Raw genomic sequence first — 16960 nt, forward strand, 5'->3', positions numbered from 1 at the left:
ACAGGAATTGAAAACGGAATTAAGAACACCTTTAACTCCCTCAAATTGCAGTATTGCTGCTTTAGTAAGAAGTGCTAATGATATTTACTCTCAGCTGCATATTGACTCAGAGACTGGAAAAAACTAAACCAATATTCATAACAGAGCTAATATGCTACATGCTTTCATTGATAACACGACTGGAAATTACGGTGGCATTATAGCAAAATAACACATCATGCAATGCTAGTAAGTGCCAAGTCTACCATTAAAGCTCAAGACAGATGGTTCATAAAGATTGAATTGACACTAAGATACAGCCAAATTCTGAAAAATGATATAACATGAGGTGAAACGGTGTAATAAAATTATACAATTGTTTGGGGAAAATAATCAAATGAAACATGGAACTGGTGGCATTTACTTTTACAAAAGAAGTGTACCACTAACACAGAAAAATGTGCTCACCCCATCCAAAATGACCATATTCACTAGATAGGTCGCATGGGTTTCTTCAAACCAATTAACTCAAGTTAATAAAGCTTTGTAAGGAAGCTATTAAGCTGGGGGGCCAATGTTTTGTATTCCTTACATAGGACAAGTCCGTATAGCGAGGGTCTAGCAATGTGGCTATTGTGAACTGTCGTTCAGCAAGCAAAGGAGCCTTTTTATCCGCATAAAATGCTGCTGCCAAAGCTGCATGCACCTCTGCCCAGAATTCACAAAAAGGAGAAAGTGAATGAATGTTAAAAAAAACTGATGCAAAATGAAAAGGGTTCATGCCTTTCACTATCACAGATGAATAAACCTGGATATCCTTTTAAAGAGACTGATACATCTTCCATCTCTGCTATAGATTCTTCTCTATCACCGACCTCATAGAGTGAAATGGCTCGCCCAACCCTTGCATATTCTGTTAATGCTAGATCTCCATATATATCAATGACCTGGAAATAAACCAAAGAAGACATGATATGATTGATGGCATAATTATTTTACAAAGTACTATATGGTTTTGGTGATTTATTCTAATATTTCTACAAGTATTTGGGATTATCAAAGTGAGGATATATGATATTTAAATGAGTTAAAAGACAACCTAACATGAATTGTTATTTTATGGTAAACGGCAGCCAATGTACATAAGGCCAATCCCCTCGAGCTTTGTTATCAAGATTTAACTGCACTAAACAGTGTTTGAATAGACCGTACTAAAGATGGTGCTTTTTAATTGGACTATCTCGGGGACTAATGATTGCAATTTGGATATTCATACAATATTTTAGTTGGGACTATCTTAGGGACTAGTATTCACAATTTGGTTGTTCTTCTGATTCACGATACAAAAGAATGATTAATGATCCACACTTAGCTGATACTAATATTTTTTCTTTTCTTTGTCGAATGCAATGATCTCAAATGGTTAAGTATTCGGGCTTCCAAAGTGAAGCCCCAGGTTCATACATCAGGGAATATGATGAAATGTTGAAATTGGGTGAACCACATTCATAAATTGGGTGTGGCATACCCTAACGAATAAGGCTAAGTGCGTGTCGTGAATTTTACAGAAGAGATGTCCCTTGATTGTAGCATCTACAACAAAGGTCACCATTCAAAGGAAATTTATCGATCAGAGAATCTTTTCTCAGCAATTTTTTATAATATCACAAAACCATAAATTTATTTCAATGAAAGTGTGAAACATTTGATGCCTTTAGGATGTAGTTTAAGGGAAAAAAAAATGCTTGTCTGAAAAAAACAATCCGGTCCTTTGGTTCAAGACATGAGCCAGGATGGTGGATGCAGGACCTGTTGGTGCAGATTGACTGGATGCAACATCTTTTGTAAAACATAGGATCAAGGGATTCATATATATATATACACACCAAAACAAGCATAAGCAGCAAAACCTATGCGATATACTATAGATGAATTTCTTATCAATAATGAGAGAGGAATTCTACTCCTCTCTTCCTCATTGTTGTTTCATTTATGAGATTGTCTCAAAAATATTCAGCTTAAGTTCATATTTTTCATAAGATCTCCAACCTGATTCCTCCAAAGCTCATTTTCTTTTGACTCTTTTTAAAGGTGTTAATCTTTATTTCCAGATTTCTCCCTTGGAAAACAAACAAATTTCTCACAAGATGGCTCCTCGTGCACAAACCCAAGCTTTTGGCTTTGAATATTCTGTGTTGCTCTGGCAAGTTATACATGGATAAAAGTTATGAACCTCTTTGTCTGTCACATCGCTTGAAGATGATGAGCACATTCCCAGTAGAAAGGGTAACTCAAATTCAACAATTTGGGACGATAGTGGTGCTACAGATGAACTCATACAAGCACTGGTATGCAAGCTTAATTGAAAAAAATTCCACTCCTGCGTAAAGGATGGGAAAAGTGAAGTAGAAACTGTTGAAACAATGTAGCTTCGGTAAGATAAATGATTGAATGAGAGATAAATGAAGTCTCTCATTCAATCATCTATCCTATCGATAAATCTACATGCTAATGGTAGACATCATAATCATCTTTATAAGCATTTCTATCATCGATCGAGATATGATCGTATTTGCTATGCAGTGATTTCATTTATATGCTGTGATTGTAATCAGTTTTGCATATCTATTCTAGTTGTCATATGACAACACTAATTAGTGTTGTCATATGATAACTACAATAGTTATCGTATTAACATATTTTTGCTCTTATACCGATCCATAATCGGGTTGCATTTACCATCGATTACCATGAAATAGCATTAAGAATAAACCGATTAGTGATCGGTTAATGATAACTAAAATTGCATTAGAAACTAACCGATTCATTATCGGTTACAATGATAATCAAACCGCATTAAATCACAAACCGATTGGCATCGATTATCATTTGTTAAGTATCGGCATTTATATTAACCGATAGTTATCGGTTTGCATTATGAAGAGGCACCACCCTTGATTAAGACATGTCTTGATCAGACATGTCCGGTCAAGGCATGCCTTGATCTTACAAGGCAATGCCTATATATATGTGCCATGAAGAATGCTGGAGAAATATCGAAATCAATAAATATTATCTACAGCCACCTGCAAACAAAGAAGTTTCAGTTCATAATCAGAAATAACTAGAGAGCATACATTAATAGTTATTGGTTTGCATTATGAAGAGGCACCACCCTTGATCAAGACATGTCTTGATCGGACATGTCATGAGACATGTCCGGTCAAGGCATGCCTTGATCTTACAAGGCAATGCCTATATATATGTGCCGTGAAGAATGCTGGAGAAATATCGAAATCAATAAATATTATCTACAGCCACCTGCAAACAAAGAAGTTTCAGTTCATAATCAGAAATAACTAGAGAGCATACATTAATAGCATTGAATATTGTCTAAGGAATTAAAAGAAAGACAACATCCTTAACATTCCACTTTTGAACATAAATTTGAATACTTTTACAGAAACATACAGGCTCTCACAATTTCAATGTAATATTAATTAATAATTTTGTGTGAACTTGAGCATGTTAATGGTCAGTAAGTGAATTATTGAACAATGTATATGGCTGCTAGATATGTGTAATATTTACAAGGTATATGGATCCCTAGAGAATTGTTTGGGACCCCATTTCAGACTAACCTCATGTGATACTGGCAACTGGATATTTGGTGAGATTTTTAAAGAGATGAAGGCAGGGATTCCAAACTCTTGAGAAATTGTATTTATTTGTCAGCTTTCTTACTTGCTTATGACTTCAAATTAATATTAAAATTAAATCTCGGAAAAGCACACATCCCCTCCTATTTTGGGTTTGCAGAGTGTCTTGCGGTCCATGAGACGCAAAGCACCATGTATAGCCACAAGTTTCTCTGCTCTCTTAGAGGTAAGTTTGTTCCTCTTAAGACAGTGGATGAAGCTATATGTAGACCAATTCCTCTCAGCAGCTGAAGAACTGGAAACCTGGGATAGCAGATAGATAGCTAGAGTGGTGGTCAAAGATTTCGGACCACGACAATTCCACCACAAAAGTGGATCCTCCTATGCCATAGTTTCTATATCCATCTTTTTCGCATCTGAATAGCCTCTAAGAGTGGCAAATTTTTCCCACTTAGTGTGAATTATGACGGCATCTCTAGAATCAAACATCTTCTCTATGCACCTAAAGAAACCCGTCTTCACCTCATCATCCTAAATCGGTGTCACTCTACCCAGTCTAGCCTTGTACCACTTAGAATTCAAGGCAAAGGCAGCCATATGCAAAGGAGTGTTCAACTTGTCCCATCTGCGCTGAATGATTGGCCGGATGTGCTCATTGTAAAATGCTAGAGAGGGGTCCTTCACTTGCACAGAAGCCCTCATCTAGTCAAGCATAGAGTTGATGCACTCATGCACCTCTCCAAGATTAGGTGCATCCCCATCCCCATATCTATTGACCTGGAATACGAGAGAAATGATGGAGACAATGTATTTTGCATCAATCCAAAACACATCACTCTTCACATCTCCTTCACCCTTCTCCCCTACTCTGTCTTGCCCTCAGCCCACCTATTCCACTCATTAGTCGTAACCATGAGTTGCAATGCCTCTTGCAACTCAATCATTCTCTCCAAGAGAATGAAATAGGATGCATATCTGGTCTCACCTGGTTTCAAGAACTCCTTCGCAAAGGTCCTGAAGAGTGCATGTGAAGTGTGGTGGTTGCAGATAAACATTTGCATATCTCTCGCATCACTGACGACTCCTCTAATCCAGTCAATCTTCCCCATGCCCTTGAGTGCATTGTTCATGGCATGCACACAACATGGGGTCCACCAAATATGTCTATAGGCCACCTCAATGAGTTTCCCACTGCTCTACACACATGGGCTACATCTGTCACTACTTGTCCTTGAGTGCATTGTTCATGGCATGCACACAACATGGGGTCCACCAAATATGTCTATAGGCCACCTCAATGAGTTTCCCTACTGCTCTACACACATGGGCTACATCTGTCACTACTTGGACCACATTTTGTGGCCCAACCTCCTCTATAGCCTCCATAAGGACCTGAAACTAAAAATAAGCATCTTTGTGATGCCATGTACAATCAACTTCTCTAAGGAAGTATGGGCCCTCTGCACATGTGACCATGATATTGATGAGTGGACGATGGCTAATGTTTGTCCACCCATCCAAAACTATGTTGCACCCAGAGGCCACCCAACATGCCTTCATCTTCTCCATCAAAATATTGATCTTGGAATAGCTCTTATCCCAGATCGTGGTCCTCAATTTCGTCTCACCTTGTGGCACAAATGATGTTCCTCCCTTCCCCACCATAGCCATCATCTCCCTATAATAAGGCGATCGTGTAACATGAAATGGGATGCCATTGGCAAAGAAAAACCTACCAATGGATTCATCTATCTCATCTCTCAACTGGACATTAAACATATCAGCTATGGGGTTGCTCTACGATGTGTGCAACTTGTGCTTCCCTGTCCCCTTAGCCTCTTGTGATTGGGGCATGGCACTAGAAGTGGAAGTGGATGAAGGTCTAAACATCATTCCTCTCGTCTGTGATGCATGAGAAGTATGTTGCACTTGTTGGTTTTGTTGAAGGGCTTCCCTAGCAGACAAAGTAGTAGGGACTAAAACATCTCTATCATCTGGAATGCCCCAAAGCTTGTTCATCTCAATTTTGTACTCTATATTTTTAGTTTTTGCCAAAAACTTACAATGATCCACACCTTTTCCTTTCCAAAAAAGTAAGTGTGCATTCACTCTAGTGATGCTACCAAACCATTCAACCCCACAAATGTTGCACTTCCACTTCCTTGTTCCCCCACCTATACATGATGTGCCTTCTACTCTTGAAGCAAACTGTCTTAGAGGAGATTTAGGGTCATAAGCACACCTAGCCTAATGTGCCAACAACTCTAAATGGCAACCTATACTAGCCGGTGCACTCACCATGGAACTAGATTGGGCTCCAAGATCAGCCCCATGGTCACCCCCCTCATTCTCAAGTTCAAATTTTGAGCCATTTTCACTATGAGAATGGATTTGCATCTCATCCTCACTCATGTCATAGGAACTCATTGTGATAGTGACATTGCATTTCACAAAATAAAAATAAAAATAAATTCAGCCTAGTTTAACAAATTGAGATACAAATTTGAAATTTCAATTTTGAAAACAAAATTTACAATTTATAATTTTATATTATTTAAAATAAAAATTTGATGTTGAATCTTGAGGGCATCAGTTTGCCCTCAACATTCAACATCAAATCTGATTTTGAGATGAATCAAAAAAAAAGTTTAAACAAAAAGAATTGAAAATCAAAAACTAAAACAAACAAAAAACAAGAAAAACCCTGCCTTGTGCTTGGAAAAATCTCTCCAAAATGTTGTAGAATCATTTTCCTCCACTTCTTGCTCCTTCTCACTCCTCTCACACTTGCACTCACTCTTTTCACTCCTTCAATCAGACTTCTCCAAGTTTTTCCTCCTCTTTTGCTTGCTAGAAGAAAAAATCAGACTTACAAAATGTGACTGAAATCACCAAATGTGGTGGTTTTGTGTTGTTTTGGGGGAAGGGGTGGGGCCCACGTCAAATTAGGGTTACCCCCCCAACCCCAAAAAATAAGTCTTTTTTATTAAATTAAATTTTTTTTGCCTTCTTATGTCTAGGCGACGGGAGACATCTGGATGTCTCCCCACCCCCCGAGAAACACCTAGGCAACTCCCAAGGAGACTTGGAGACATCTTGGCATCTCCACATCTCCTTGGGAGACGTGGAGATGTTTCCCCATCTCCGACAGAGCACCGATGGTGGTGGCAGGACAGCGGGAGATGCGACATCCCTGTTTCCCTGTCCCAGAAACATCCCCGTCTCGAACGCGCGGGCTTGAGGGGGGGAAATGCGTTTTTGTGGAACGCTAGGAAAAAGAAAAAGATTAATCATTAATCTCTAGCAGAAACACATCACTGGATTGTTCACCGGAATTGCTCAAGAGCTGATATTTGTCAATACGGTGAGAGGAGAACAGCAATTAGAAACATCTTCATACAGGCACAAGTCACTGCTTTACTTGTATATATTTTTGTGTAATTTATGTCAATACAATCTATTTTATTGTGTGTGATTATATGAAGTTAGAATACAAATCACAGACTCGTTTATGCATTCATTAAGGATGAACATGCTTTGTTATGAATTGCATTTCAAGGGAATTGCTAATCTACCTGCATACCCATACCATGATATTGTAGAGTGGACTAACAGAGTCTTGGAATTCAGTTAAATGTAAAGGTAGCCATGGAATAATTACTACATGTTAGCCAAAACAAAAAAGAAGATATTGATTCAATATGATTATAGATTAAAGAAGAAAATCTACATTAAGTTTGGAATTCCAGAGTCTGTGCAACGATTCTATTTGATTCAAATGATTGCTTTATGTTTTTGTATAAAGGAAATAGGCTAGTGGGCAAAGTTGTTATATCATTTATTTGTTTTGATTCTCACTGTCTTGTCGTTCTAAAATGTTAATCCTTATCTAATTTAAAAGTCCGATTTCTGACAGTGGTTAATGTTGTCTATGAAGTATTAGGACATGGTATTGTAGAGTGGACTAACAGAGTCTTGGAATTCAGTTAAATGTAAAGGTAGCCATGGAATAATTACTACATGTTAGCCAAAACAAAAAAGAAGATATTGATTCAATATGATTAGATTAAAGAAGAAAATCTACATTAAGTTTGGAATTCCAGAATCTGTGCAACGATTCTATTTGATTCAAATGATTGCTTTATGTTTTTGTATAAAGGAAATAGGCTAGTGGGCAAAGTTGTTATATCATTTATTTGTTTTGATTCTCACTGTCTTGTCATTCTAAAATGTTAATCCTTATCTAATTTAAAAGTCCGATTTCTGACAGTGGTTAATGTTGTCTATGAAGTATTAGGAGATGTTAAGCTCAGAAGTCAGCAATATGCTAGTTGTTTAAATAACTTACAATGAAGGTCGTTAAGACCGTTTTGTTAGTTGTCCTGTGAATGTTGAAACGGTTGGTTACTTTTCCTGGGTCAGTTGAACCATATTTCTTTATGTAATAGTGAGTCATTTGCACTCCAAACTGTTTAAGCCGAGTAAGGGCGGTGAAAGTTGACAGAACATTATCGTTACAATTGGCATGCAACCACCAGTTCACATGAACCAGATACACTACTAGTCAAATGGTCATGCTACTTAGGGGGTACCTATAGTGTGTGACTTACTAGTTCGTGTAGGTTCTAAACACCAGGCTTAGATGGTTGAAAGGTAATTGATCTTTCCTTAGTCTACTACCCTCTTGAAGAGTCGGGCCCTTCCAAAAGGAAGCGGCACGAGAGACTTAAAAGTCTATGGTTGGGCAGAAAAGCTGCTCTCTCCCTCCTATGTTATGTCGAGACTTGTATTTGATATCAACAGGAAGCTTGTTGCGATGTAATCTCTAAACTCTCCTGTTTTTGTTGCAATTGAATAACTATATCAGTTAACAGTTAGTTTTCTCTTTCTAATGAAAGTTAGCTAGTTAGTTTTCAATTTTCTTTTTCAGCTGAACTGAAAGTTATAGAAACTCTTTCTATTTATGCTTATATCTTATATTGCTTTCTTTACTGAGATAGTGATTGTTACATATGGTATTAGAGCTACCAGGCTCAACACTGAACCTAGGGCTCACCACCTGAATACATCTAGATAGAAAAAAATTGAAACTAGACCGTCGTGTTTCACAAGATGTGAATCCAACAAACACCTCTGAAGAAGGTCCGGAATCCTGTATGCGTTCATCTTTGGAAAATTTAGCTTAAACATGATTATACATGTTGTTCGTTACCCTTTGATACGAAGACTATGGTCAAGGCCCTTGAGCAGCTTCAAAGAGAAAGACAGAAATGGGCAGCCGCCAGTAAGGTGGCAATTAAAGCATCCATTCTGAAAGACTTTGTAAAGAAAACTAAATTTGTGACTGAGAACCCACCTAAGAAGGGTATAACCATAGAAAAACCTATTAAAGATCGTGTACACCTACTCTGAGATATAGGCTTGCTCCTTAGTTTGAATTTAGTGACCAAGAAGAAGCTATCACAGGAAATGATAGCGACTCTTAAATAAGAGAATAAAATTTTGTAACCATGTAAAACAATTTTGGCTTAAGTAATAAAATTGAAACTTCTTGGATTTTGTATACAATTACTATATATCAATTCTATTCTTGAAATGTAAATGTAATAGCTTAAATGAGTTTTATTGAATAAAATTATTTTTTCTTAATAGAGAAAAACAACTAGAGTATGGATAATTCTAGGAATAATTTAGGAGAATTTGAGGATACCAGTGATTCCATGGCTATGATGAGGCAGCTTCTTGAAGCCGTGAATAAAACCCAGACAAGGTTGGATAACCTAGAAAGAAGGTTTGTGGGGCAACGAGAATCAAGAGATGAGGAATTCAAAACCCAGTCCAAGGGTAACTTTGATAGGCAAGAACATGTCGATTGAATGGACCGCAAGAAAAACAATTATAGTGCTTAGACTTCAACATCAAGAAAAACCAATTAGCAGATGATCTCTTGAATGATGTGAAGAAAATAAAACCATCGAAATTCAAGGCATCTGCATCTAGGGACGCTGTTGAAGTGTGGTTAACAGAGATGGAAAAGTATTTTGAGATCCGAAATTACTCCAACAACTCTAAAGTAGCCTAGGGGGCCTACCAACTGTTAGGAGAGCAGCAACATGGTGGGAGAATAAGAAGGCAGAACTGGGATTAAAAATAACTGAAATGACATGGGAGCAATTTGTGGGAGTCTTTAGACAAAGATGGCCTCCGCGAATGTTTTATGATCAAAAATTGCTAGACTTCCAAAACCTCAGACAAGGAGAGTTGTTTGTTAACAAATACTGGGAGAAGTTTACCAAATTACTTGAATACATGCCCCATATTCAACAAGATGAGAGCTTTTGCGTTAGGAAGTTTGTCATGGGACTCAATCGTAGGATAGGAGGGGAGATAGATGTGCTTGTGCCTCGAACAATGGATGAGGCATATGAGAAGGCTGTCAGACAGAAACAAAGGTTGAAAAGAGACGACTCCAACCAGGATAGAAACCGCAAGAAAGTTAATTGGAACCAATCCTCTCAGAATTTTAAGAGGAAGGGATTCAAGGGAAACAAACCATATTAAAAGGACAGGAAGAGATACAGTAATCACAAGGACGGAGAATTTGTGAAAAAAGGAACAAAAAAGCAAGGACCACGTGGAGGGTGTTTCACCTGTGGAGGAGATCACTATGCAAATCAGTGCCCAACAAAAAGTTAGAGGGATCAGCTACTGCGAAATCCCTTACCTCCTCAACATACTGCAATCCAACAAAGGATTCATGCAGCCGTGGACAATAAGCAAGTTGAATACCAAGTCACACCAATAGAAACAACAGGTATGCTTTACAGTAAGCATTAGTGCAAAGACTCTAATATTTGCCCCTCCTTTTTAATTATTAAATGAAAGCTTATATGGTGAGTTTTCTCCCTTCATTTTTTTATTCAATTTAATAATTTGCATTTATGAAATATTACTTGCAAACAATCCTCAGCCATCTCTTTTTTATTAAAAACAATATTATATTCTTTTCATATTTTCTTACAAAACCATACCAACAATTTAAACAATTAACTGTGAATTGATGTTATCACTGCCACAGGTGCAAAACATGTTCAAGAGCCTTGAAAAATAGTGTGAAGATGTAAACTCACCACAAGCTCGATTTTCACCTGATGGACTCAAAATCAATATTGAAAGTTGATTGTGATTTATCTAAAATTGTTCAATTGCCAAAACTTTGAAGTGCGAGCTATTTAAAGATGCCAAGCATGGCCAAAATCACAATTCAAGGTTCAATTCTCGCCTAACAGACTTGAAATCGGAAATGGGAGTAGTCGATGAATTAACAAAATTTTCAGTGATGCCAAACTTCAAATCTCAATTTTAAAACCTGAGTAATTTGCAAATTAATCCTCCGACCACCTTACCACTCTAGGCCCAAAAATATGACTGTCACACATCAACTCAAGTCTGAATGCCTAAGGTATGGAGGCACAAAAATTAGTGCCAACAGAATCTTAATTAGATTGCATTTTTCCATCCCTTGACTTACCCTAGCTCTAGTGAAATTTTATGAACCCCTAGTTTGCACCCTAAGTCACATTTCATAGAAATACACTATTTGTTTGCTCGTCTTTCATCCTTCACCATTGTGAGACTTTAAAAACCTAGTGTTTGTATTTCTTTAACATTTTTTGCATACTTCATCTTTTTTACACCAAATCAGTTGTCACCTTGCCACCTCAGCCACCTATCCATCCATACCACATTTGTCAAGTTTTGTTGTCATTTGATCACTTTTGGTCATCTCCCAAGCAGCACCTACTTAGTTCTCATATTGGACCATAGTTACTAATTATTGTTTATGTTTTGAATTCGCATGATTTCTTCGCATAGACATTTCATTTATCAGTTTTTACATCAGCATTTACATGCCATGTGGATTTGTCCTTTAAGGCCCATTAGGGGGCTAGCTTGAGGTAACTTCTCCTTCAATCCTTTGTTTTGCATGGGTTCCCTATTGTATTTTTGCACTTGTATGTAATGTCCCTTTTCAGGATTACCTTGTAATTTGCCCACAATGGTTTAGATAATATTGCATAAATCAGCTCGCTGCTTATATGATTATTTCTGCTTCTGATTGATCTGCTGCTACAGACATTGCCGATGATCATTGTTAATTATAGACAATCACATCACTGTCTAGTTGTTGTTCGTTTGTTCTGATTTCTGTAATTTTGGGCCTGCTTATCAGTATGCTAATGAGCAGAAGAGCATTGTCTTTCCACCTGCCATTCACATCTCCACTTAACCTTATTTATACCTGATCTAACATACCCCTTTACCAAGGGATGTGTCTCTTCCCATGAGGTCGGCCCTTATTATTGTTTAATTATTTAATATTTAGCATTAAAAAGGGTTTTATAGTTTCAAAAAAAATTTGCCCAAGGATGGACGCTTTTCCCTAAGAGGTCAGCCAGGGCCGATTATAAATTTTTATTGCTTTTATTCTTTCTTCCAAGGGAGCACTAGCTATTAGAGGGTCATTCCTCTTGGGAATATATATAAAAAATATTTAGTAAAGGATTTAAAACTCTTCCTCTAAGGTCGGCTAGGGTTTATTCAGGACAAATCTAGGGCTATTTATAGATGTAGTCCGTGTTGTGACCTAGTTTTTGGCGAGGACATGACATTGTAGGTTATTTTGAGAATATGTAGCAAAGAACTAGACTTAATTTGTGAATTCAAAGAAGTGATTAGAAGATAGAGAACCAACTTCCTACAAATTTTCAACCCTTTCAAAAGATAGGACTTCTCTCCAATCCTACACCCCACCATAGGTGGAAGGCAAGAGCCCTCTCTAGTCTTAGACATTGGGCAAGACTTCCCAAACCTAGGCCCCACCTTGGGTGCACCCCCTCCTAACAACGGCATCCTACTGTCAAAATTCCATAAAATTTGGTCTACAAGCTTAGAACAAGCTCCTAATTCATGGTCACTGAGCAAGATTCCAAGTGTATTTTTCAAATTTTATGTTTTTTCTCTCTCCTACAATGTATTTTTGATGAATTGCCACATGTTTTACAATATTACAACATGTTTTACTCACTATCACAACAAATGTCCATTTTGACAAGTGATGAATTTCAGATTTTGAATCATCTCAATTTGGAGTCTTTGGGACACAAAGGACTTCTCCCCACCCCTAGACTTATCCAAAATTTGGGGTACCCTAGGCACAATACTTCCTTATTGTAATGACCCTTAGATGTCAAATAGCCACCAAAACATTTTGACAATAGATTGCAAAAACAATAAGAACATGAAATACCCATAACAAATATAGAAGTTGAAGTCCTAGCACAAGCCCAAAGTTTCCCACTGCTAATGTGTTTTTTATGCACTTCGGACACAAAATAAAATACCAAGGTATTCTATCCTCTCTTGAATAAAAAAACCTTATATATTGAATGATGCGATCAAATAAAGAAACCCCAAGGTTTACAATGCAAACTATGTGACTTAATTGCTTGAGATGGACTCAGTATTTATGATGTGATCTTGCTAGAATCACAAGGGGACTTACATTTTGCTTGAACTCTGCTGGAACATAGACTCTAATTGATTCAATTGGAAAATAAAAGGCAAAAGAGATAAAGGGTTAGGAAATCTAATCTACTTCTAAGAACAATGATGATAATGGATGATGCTCTAATAGACAGATTCCATAATCAAGCTTTGTTTCACCATGCAGAAACAACTACACAAAACTGATGCAATCTTTTAAGGAATAACGAAGGGTTTTCATACCATGAACATCCATTCAAATACCCAAGACTGGTGCAATTCAAGTGAACATTTACAATCGAACTTGTTCTTAATGAGGTTCAGACTAACCATACACTACAACTAACAATCAGCAAATTACAAATGGTATATACGGGAATTCCATCAAGATACCATCACGTTTCTTCATTACAATCAATGCACTTCAACTAATTTGAGAGGTAGCAAGAAACCATGCAACATGTGGAAATTACACATAGAAATCCACCATGCTTCAATGAAGATCATGTATTAAGTTCAACAAGTCTTGGCAACAATTTCTTCTTTCCTCCCCCTACTCTACTGTAACTCCTATCTACTATCTAACAACTATTAACCATTGATCCACTATTAACCCTTTACAAATGAGAAGGCAATGTCTCATATAGACATCCCAATTACAATTCAAGGGCCAAGATTGATTCCTAAATCAACGACTGAGATCTAACAATAAAACCCTAATTAGGGTTTATTACAACAAACTCCCTCTTGACCAATATTAAAATTACGATATGATGGACACATGTCCTTTGAACGTGCACCAATAAGAATTGAGGCTAGGTGGGACAAACAATATTTGATAAAGTGACACATGTCACTTGCTCCTTCACTGGGTGTTTTCTGTTCACTGAACTTGGTCGTGTTGATGTAGCATCTCCTGATTGGTTGGTGACGACTAAGACTCCACCTCATCATGCTTGTCTTTGTAGATCATCACAAAGAAGTGCCTTGGGTTGGAACAATATCTATTGATACTCAACTTTATCCAATTGCCCTTGATGAATGTGATGAATCATATTCCCAAATTGCATCATTTCAATGATCAAGTTTCTAGCTTTGATTAACTCTTCTGAAACTATCTGACTTGATCACACTTGCATTTGATTTTCATACTTAGGAATCTTCTTTGTGTAGCATTTCACCTTGAACCTTGTATTGATCCTTACCTTAGACTTGAACTCCTCACCTTGATTCATATTGCAACATTCTTCATCCAAGATTGCCTCCTTGTACTAACCCTTATTCTTGGATTTCCGAAGGAAATTCAAGATTGTTAAATTTCCTCTACTTCATTGTGATGCTTTGAACATCTTGAAATTCTTGAACCTTCTCTTTGTCATTGCATTGTAAAACAAGCTCGAACTGTTGAATCCTTCATGCATTACCAAATTTATGTAGTCCCTCTATATTGCAATGTTGATCACCTCCTCATGCTGCCATCTTGAACTCGTGGATCTTGATGCAGAAGTCTTCCATCATGTTGAAGACCTTCAATTTGTAGAGTAATCTTCATGTAGTGGTTGCATCCTTCAATTTGTAGGTCCTTTCATCCTCCTCATGTTGATGTTGACACACTCCACTCACTAGGTTGAGGTGTTCCTTGTTTGTAATGAAGCCCTCATAACCTGGAAGAAAGAAAAAAAACATTGTGAATGGAATGCAAAACAAATAATAATGTATCACGATTAATGATTACCAATTTCATTGCTCGAGTCCGATCTGATTTTCTGCCTTTGCAACCTATGTTTGTTGGTGAAAATCATTTAAAAACCTGGTCTGAATTGCCCCTAAATTAAGTGGTTGCATCCTTGAATTTGTAGTCCTTTCATCCTCCTCATGTTGATGTTGACACACTCCACTCACTGGGTTGAGGTGTTCCTTGTTTGTAATGAAGTCCTCATAACCTGAAAGAGAAAAAAACACAGTGTGAATGGAATGCAAAACAAATAATAATGTATCACGATTAATGATTACCAATTTCATTGCTCAAGTCCGATCTGATTTTCTGCCTTTGCAACCTATGTTTGTTGGTGAAAATCGTTTAAAAACCTGGTCTGAATTGCCCCTAAATTACCCCTGATTTGGTCATTTCTTGTCTGAAATTCGTACACTTCTGCCTGCTTAATGTCTAATCTCTGCTCCCTAATCGCAGGTCTGCCCCTTCTTATTAAAGCCCTGAATTGATGTTGATCTGATGTTTGAAAGGAACTTAATCTCCATCTTGTAGGCATCCTTACCGCTTTAAAATCACCTCCACCTTATTAGGCCAACCTACCCATCTATGTGTTTGAAATTGAATTAGATTCAAGTCGGCCAAGGCAATAAGATTAGCTTTGCTCTTATCTTTTCTTCAAAAGGGCCAACTTAAGTTCTTAACCCTCCTTGAGCGGATTTTGGGAGGTCAAAAGGATAAGGGAAGGCACACTTAGGAGGTATTGAAAGACAGGCCTGGGCGGTAATTATATGTGTCTTTGGATAAATGTAAGTCAGCTGGACCATGTAATGCATTTGATTTGCTTTTTCTCTTCTTGTCAAGTCGGCTAAGGTTGGATTTTACACCCTTGAATGCATATAAATGGGAGTCCTAGCGCTGCATTCATCAACACAATCCACATTCACCTTCAAATCATGATTAGATCTGCTCTGACTTTTAGGACTGCGCCTCCCTTTAGGTCTGATTTTTAGGGTACATAGGTCTGAGTTTACATTCCCTTTATATGCCCTCCAAACATGAGTCGCATTCCTTACCAGATACAACCGACTTCCTTTTATTTCACAATTTTATTGAAATTCAACACCAAAGGGTGGAAATTTGAACATGAGGAGGAAATCTCGATATTAAGGGAGCAAGTTCCACATCTAGCTCCCTTGTGATCATTCACTAAGCACCAAGATGTTGAGTGGAAAATCGCACAAGACAAGGTAGGGTGGAAAATTGCAACATAGAAGGAAGATTTTGATGTACTTGTTTTTCATCCTTCTTCGTTCCATTTTACTTGCATTGTTCATCAATTTGCTTAGAGAGTGGAAAATCAAACCAAACAAGGAAATTTCATTTTCAAACAAAGGGTAGAATTTCGTGGTCTACAAGGAAATTCCACTCTTCCACCTTATTTTGCCTTGTAAATTTTCCCTTAGTGTGGAAAATCGACCTCCACAAGGAAATTTCAAATTTTCAATTCTTTTTCTTCAATTATACCTGATTTTTCATTCAGTTTCAAAGGGTGGAAATATGACCCTAACAAGGAAGATCCCACTTCTCTTTCATTTTTCATTTAACATCAACTCCAAGAGTGGAATTTCGATGGAATTTCAATGGGTACAAGGAAATTTTGATTTCAAGCTTGTCAAAAGGTGGAAATTCAAGATCGACAAGGAAATTCCACTCTTCCATTTCACCTTTAATTGTAAATTTTCCTTAGGAGTGGAAAATCGACCTCCACAAAGAAATTTCCAATTTTGCACTGCCTTGAAACAAACTTCATCATTCAACACTTGGTTTCAACCTCTCTCCAAAGGGTGGGAAAACGACCCCTAGAAGGAAATTAGGAAGTTTCGCTCACCTTGACAACTTTGCAACATGACAACAATTGATTTCAAGCTTGTCAAAAGGTGGAAATTCAAGATCGACAAGGAAATTCCACTCTTCCATTTCACCTTTACTTGTATTTTCCTTGGGAGTGGAAAACGACCTCCACAAAGAAATTTCCAATTTTGCATTGCCTTGAAACAAACTT

General features: G+C 37.4%; 1 pseudogene; it reads right to left on the reverse strand.

Annotated features, from left to right (window-relative positions):
* Positions 1 to 294: 294 nt before the first annotated feature.
* The window catches only part of LOC131035505 (uncharacterized), a 31934-nt pseudogene continuing 15268 nt past the window's right edge, over positions 295 to 16960 (reverse strand).

This window comes from Cryptomeria japonica, chromosome 10, assembly GCF_030272615.1.
Source record: "Cryptomeria japonica chromosome 10, Sugi_1.0, whole genome shotgun sequence".
Classification (NCBI taxonomy): domain Eukaryota; kingdom Viridiplantae; phylum Streptophyta; class Pinopsida; order Cupressales; family Cupressaceae; genus Cryptomeria; species Cryptomeria japonica.